This window comes from Triticum aestivum, chromosome 6B (genome assembly GCF_018294505.1).
Source record: "Triticum aestivum cultivar Chinese Spring chromosome 6B, IWGSC CS RefSeq v2.1, whole genome shotgun sequence".
Classification (NCBI taxonomy): domain Eukaryota; kingdom Viridiplantae; phylum Streptophyta; class Magnoliopsida; order Poales; family Poaceae; genus Triticum; species Triticum aestivum.
In genome coordinates, this window is record NC_057810.1 from 437,653,669 (window position 1) to 437,660,587 (window position 6,919).

Here is a 6,919-nt window from a genome sequence, read left to right on the forward strand (position 1 = left end):
AATTCATGTGAGCCAAACACCCAGGTTGACTGAAATCCTATGTTTCCAAATGCTCTGTTTTGCACGTGCATTCCTATCCTATTCCTGTGTTTTTCCTGTCCCTGCGTTTATAGAATCCTCTAATTCTAAGGAGCCCTTACAGATTTACTTCATTTTCAGATAGGCGTCAAAGAAAACTCTGTGTGTTATGTCCTACTCCTACCGTGCCATCATCCACCCCACCTGAGGTGCACCATCGATAGAAGCATTCACTGCAGCAGAGATCCCCCCTGTAGACTTTCTTTTGCCGCCTCGGATCATCTTCCCCGTTGCCGACAGCCACGCCAACTGCATTACCATCATTGACTGAGCAGATGAACCTGAGGACTACACAGTTCTGAGAGAGAGGTCGCAGTCTTTCATGTTTGCTTATGTTATACATCGGTTATTATTACCTGCTACTTTATCGTTCAATCTTGAGTTTTGAATTGCCCATGGGTCTCATATCGAGCCACCAACGAATAGTATTTGTCTACTATCTGGTTCATCTGGGGTCTTCTATGTGGTTCATGTTGGGTGGGCAACAAACAATAGATGATCCATTGTCTATCTTTTTAAACTGAAGCTATAATCTACCTGCTATCATTAGTTTTGGATCCATCCACTCGTTTGCTACCATCAGTCTTGATTTTTTGCATGCACCCCTTAGGCCTTACAAAATCTAACTATTTTTATTATGCATGTCAAATATTGTACACAATCATACTGAACATGTAGAGAAAAAGAGAAGACTGTTGTGTGGGAATATAATGTCATGCAGACGCCGCTCCATGGTGGGGGAAGTGGCCCCCTCCTGCATTTCCAGATTGTATTCCAGAGGAAGATAACTGTTCAGATGGAGATTCAGAAGGAGCCAACCACGCCTATTTACCACCTGAGGTGTTTGCTCTAACCTGGCATGCTGATGTTGGTCATATCACGCATATGGTGCCTTGCATTGCTTACATTATACATCTTATATGTCATCAGCTTAGTTTAGATTTGCTTTGTGTGAATGTCACCTATTTGGTTTCTATATCATACTCCCAACATTCCTAAATATTTGTCTTTTTAGAGATTTCAACAAGTGACTACATACGGAACAAAATGAGTGAATCTACACTCTAAAATATGTCTATATACATCCATATGTGGTAGTCCATTTGAAATCTCTAAAAAGATAAATATTTAGGAACGGAGGGAGTATATGGGAATTATGCAATGCCATCTTCTTTAGCCAGGCATCATATACGTGAATCATGTAATGCCATCCTGTTTAGCCAGTCATTGTATATGTGAATTGTATCGTGCCATATTCTTTTCCATAATGTATTCCATTTGTCAACAATGTTTATACATTCATCTACTCTTCCTGTGCATCAGCCATTTGAGTCGGTCATGGGAAAATCTGGAGTGAAAACAAGGTCTTCTGAGCAGTCAGTGCTACCTGTCGATGCAGATTTCTTGCTGGTTACAGATAGGTCCTCAGAGGAGGATTTAGAGACAGATGACCAATCGTATTCCCCCCGAGGTGCATGCTCTAACTTGGCTGTGTTATATTGCTCATATCATGCATATGGTGTCTTGCATTGCCATGCCATCTGCTTAGATTAGACATGCTTTGTGTGAATGCCTCCTGTTTGCTTTCTATATCAGATATGTGAATTATGCAATGCCATGTTTTTCAGCCAGTTATCATATATGTGAATTATGCATCGCCGTGGAGCCAGGCATCATATATGTGAATTATCTCATGCCATCTTTTTTTCATTATGTATTCCATTTGTCGACAATCTGTGTATATTGAACTACTCTTCATGTGTATCAGCCATTTGAGCCGGTTATGGAAAAATCTGGAGTGAAAACAAGGTCTTCAGAGCAGGCAATGGTACCTGTTGAAGCATATATCTTGATGGTTACAGGGAGCTCCTCAGAGGAGGATTCAGAGACAGATGACCAGTCCTATATCCCATTTGAGGTGTATGCTCTAAGTTGTAATGTTTATATTTCTCATATGATGCATATGGTGTCTTGCATTGCTTAGTTTAGATATCATATGCACAATATTGAATTCTATCTGCTTAGTTTAGAGATCATACATGCGAGTGCCAGCTGCTTAGTATATGAATCAATTATGTCAATTATATCATGCCATCCTGTATACTTAGACAACATGTATGTGAATTATTTCATCCCAACCTATTTTAGAAAGACATCATATAGTTTTGTCATGTCATCCTGTTTAGGTACTCATCATATGTTGAATTATGCCATTATATCCTGTTAAGTTATCCATCATATATCTGAAACTGTGTCATGCTATCCTGTTTAGTTAGGCATCATATATGTGAAACTGTGTCATGCTGTCCTATTTGGTTAGACAACATATATGTGAATTACCACATCTGTCTATCATACAATGTCTGTATGTTCAATTTCTTTTCTTGTTTATTAGCCATTTGAATTGGAGGGGGTGATGGCAGTATCTAAGGGAGCAAAAACCCGTTCTTCACAAAAGACAGTGCTACCCATTGATGCAGATAGAACCATGGTTGTACTGGCCCACAAACTAGCCCCACCACACGTAATCGAGACTCTTCCAGATTGCACACTTACACCGTTGGGTAGAGAACCAGCTACAACCCATCTAACCGCAACCCCAGCGAATAGTAACCCACTTCTAGTTGACAAAGCACCATGTCCACCATAGAGTACCCCCACACGAGCAGTTCGTAAAGCTATTGCAGTGCCCAAAGCACGAAGACCATCACAGCTAACCCAAACTCCACGTTTAAAGCATAAGAGCAACTGTTCTCAGGTCAGATTCCGTAGCTATCGTCCATACTCCTTTGCTGTTGCATCACTGTATTTACTCATACCAACTACTTTCGAATTTGAAGGATCCAATTGAAACTCCAATGGCGCAACAGGTATGTTTTAAACCTATTTATTTAACTGGATTGCTGTTCTAACTTCTTGCTCTATGTTGATTTCAGTTTAAGTTGTATAAATAGTTATGTTCTCATGTGATGCACATTACAAGTGCTGCCAATGCTGTGTAGTTTCTCACACTTATATTCTGTCTATGCTGCTGTGTCTTAAAAATATATGAGTTGAACTGTGTCTCTATCTTGATTAGGGAACATAAACTAGAATGATATGGACAATACAGTGACCATAGTACATAGATATATGTTTGTTTCATGCTGCTATCCTGTCCACCTTACTACTGAATCGGTTTGCCAAAATGAGTTTCGTATACTACAAGCTAAACCTGTGATGTGTCTGCTTGTTTCTCTTGTAGTACGCAAACAGAATATTGGAGAAGAGCACCCCACTATGCATTGGTAGAGAAAGTAATGCAGATAAGATTCAAGATAGTGAGACAACCCTGCAGGTCTCCAAGAAAGGTGATAAAAACGATCTTGTAGACAGTGAGAAAACCCCACAGTCCTGCGTTGATGTAGTGTTCGAGTTACTGGCCAGTACCGCTGGCACAAGCTCAAACTCGCTGCCTGAATCACTTCGGCTTCTTCAGTCTCAGCTACAAGCTGAAAGGCATCAGTCAGCTGTGCTGCGGCAAGAAGCCGAAGGACTGAGGAAGTCCCTGCAAAATTCAGATGCGTACTTTCTTGTGCAAAAGCAAGCGCTGGAGGATTTAAGCGCCAAACAAGAGAAAGTTAATAAGCTTGCTAAGCATCTTGCCAGCATTATGGGTACCCAGGATATTGTTTCATGAACTCTTCTGAAGTGGTTTTAGTTCTGGACTTGTTTTGCTGCGGCATTTATATGCTGCTTTGTTCCCTATATTTGCACTGGTGGCGAACTTTGATGCCCAGTGGATGTAATATGTGTAATAGCCATGATAGCCTAGCATAAGTTGCTTGCTTATTTATTTCCTTGTTGTCTTGTTTATTTGTTTGCTTGTAGTCAGTGCAGTTCTTTTTCCGCGGTTTGCTAGTGGCTGCAATAACCTATTTTTTAAAACTAGGCCACAATAACCATGGGCTAATATTTACTGTAGTTACACTGGGCCTCCTACCGGCCGTAGAAACAGTGGCCCTTCTATGGGCCATAGAAACAATGGGCCTTCTACGGGCCGTAGAAACAATGGGCCTTCTACGGGCCGTATCATCAATGGGCCTTATATGGGCTGTATGATCGATTGGCCAAACATGGGCCAATAACAGGCCACATTATGGCCGTAAATGGGCTAGAGTTGGAATCGTCCGTTCATGGGCCGACCATAATGGGCCATTGTTAATAGGCCGCATTTGATGACGCTATGAAAATGGCCCAACGTATGAACGGACCACAAACAGGCCGACTGTAACCACGGGCTGAATTTGGCCCACAAGCAGAAAATGAAAGTAACGGGCCGTAAGTAAATGAATGCTGGAAATCAGCCCAAGAATAAATGGGCTCTGAGAAGGCCGAAAGTCAACATGGGCTGGAAACGGCGAACGGAATAACGGGCCGTTAATGGGTATAAAGTAATACACTGTTCATTACGAGCCAGTTTCACCACGGGCCGTTAATGGGTGTAAAGTGATCAACTATTCATTACGGGCCAGTTTCACCACGGGCCGTTAATAGGCCAAGAGTTACATAGGGCCTCATATGGGCCGAAAGACGTCATGGGCCATACATGGGCCAGAAGTGAAAATGGGCTGGAATCATATGGGATGGCCCAAATGACGCTACTGGGCCTAATTCGGATAGGGCGTAACGAGCCTTGGGTTAGCGGGCTGTAAATGGGCTATATGCGAACAAGCCGTTAACATGCTTTCCATGGGCCGGCCCACCACCTTTTGACCAAGTCAAACAGGGCGGCCTTTTCACAGGAATGGGCCTCTGTTGGGCCGTGCCACATGTCGACGTATCATAGGTGCCTTTTGTCCAATGGGTGGCTGACATCTGTCCCAACGATGAGCCGACACGTGTTTCCTCCAGCCAATGATGATTTTACACGTGGAAAATCCCCATTGGTCGGGGCTGTTAACGAGTTATCGGATCCAAAACCCGACCCGATAGCTTAACGGCGTTCCGTTACGGTGGATGCCACGTGTCGGTCACCCTTGACGAAAGCACTTCTGTGACGCGCGATTTATCGTCATGGAAGTGGACACTTCCATGATGATAATTTTGGTAATGTCATGGAACACTTCTACGACAGCACAGGTATGACTATCTTGATTCTGTCATAAAATCGTCATGGATGTACATGCATGACAGAAAACGCGACCTACTGTGACAAACACGTATCATCACAGAAGTGTATTTTTTTTGTAGTGTCAATAACGGCTGGGTTATTATTCCCAATATTTTTTTGCAAAGGAGATGCACCAGCAAGTTGATTGTGTGAAGGAAATATGCCCTAGAGGCAATAATAAAGTTTTTATTTTATATTTCCTTATATCATGATAAATGTTTATTATTCATGCTAGAATTGTATTAACCAAAAACTTGATACACGTGTGGATACATAGACAAAACACCGTGTCCCTAGTAAGTCTCTACTAGACTAGCTCGTTTATCAAATATGGTTAAGTTTCCTTACCATAGACATGTGTTGTCATTTGATGAACGAGATCACATCATTGGAAGAATGATGTGATGGACAAGACCCATCCATTAGCTTAGCATATTGATCGTTCAGTTTTATTGCTATTGCTTTCTTCATGTCATATACATATTCCTTTTATTATGAGATTATGCAAATCCTGAATACCGGAGGAATACCTTGTGTCGGGGATATACCCCGCGGTATGACCCGGCCAGAGTTATGACCTAACTGGGACTTGATATTTCATTGGTAAGCCGGCAGACATTGGTAAGCCTGCAGAAAATGGTAAGCCGGCAAAAAGTTATAATCCAGATTGTAAGCCGGCGGACAGATTATGAGCCAGATTATAAGCCAGATGGTAAGTCAGATGGTAAGCCGGCAGATAATGGTAAGCCAGATCGTAAACCAGATGGTAAGCTGGCAGATAATGGTAAGCCAGATGGTAAGCAAGATGGTAACCTAGCAGACAGAGTCACCTAGGGTTAATAAGCCAAAGACGTTAAGAAGCCCAAGATGTTAAGAAGCCCAAGACGTTAAGAAGCCCATGGAGAGAAGCCCGTGATGAGAAGTCAGAATAGTCTAAGTCCTAGTCCTACTATGACTCCACATGTAACCCGCCCTTTCAACTTATATATGGAGGGGCAGGGCACCCCAAGGGGGAGAGCCGAAGATACGGTGACTCCCTCGTAATGACAATGAGACCTAGCCACAAACAACACGTAGGTTTGTTACCGGATGATGTTTCCCGGGGCCCAAAGCTGTCTAAACCCTTGTCTTGTGTCGCGTCTCTCGATTCTGATTAACCCCTCTCAAGCTATCACATAGATGCGTTGGCCTCACGACTAAGTCCTCACACTAGGACATTTGCCGTGACAATTCCATGACAGTTGGCGCTCACCGTGGGGATCGCGCACGGTGGTGTTGAGTTCTTGGAGGGATTTTTCCCAGGGTTTCAAAAAGTTTGCAAATTTCTGGATGGACGAAAGCCGGTTTTGGAAGGGTCGCCATCAACGTTGAATTCGGTAGATCAAAACTATCAGAAAAGATCCCGAAGGTTTAGCACGGTGGGAGCCTCCGCTTTTGTTCAGCGTTTGGATTTGCCGGATCTGACGGATACAAGTTGCCAACATGCACAAAGCTAAAGTCCCGATCGAGCATGACAAGTCAGATTATGGGTCAGACGAACGTCAACCCAGGCTCAGCCGCGGACTATCTCTGATTTACAAACACATAGGGCCGCGTTCGGCGTCGCCCAGGACTGCCGTATGGCCTCGACATAGTCGTTTGTTTTTGGGTTCGACCCGGCCTCTGAGTCGCCTCCGACCGTTTCCGTGT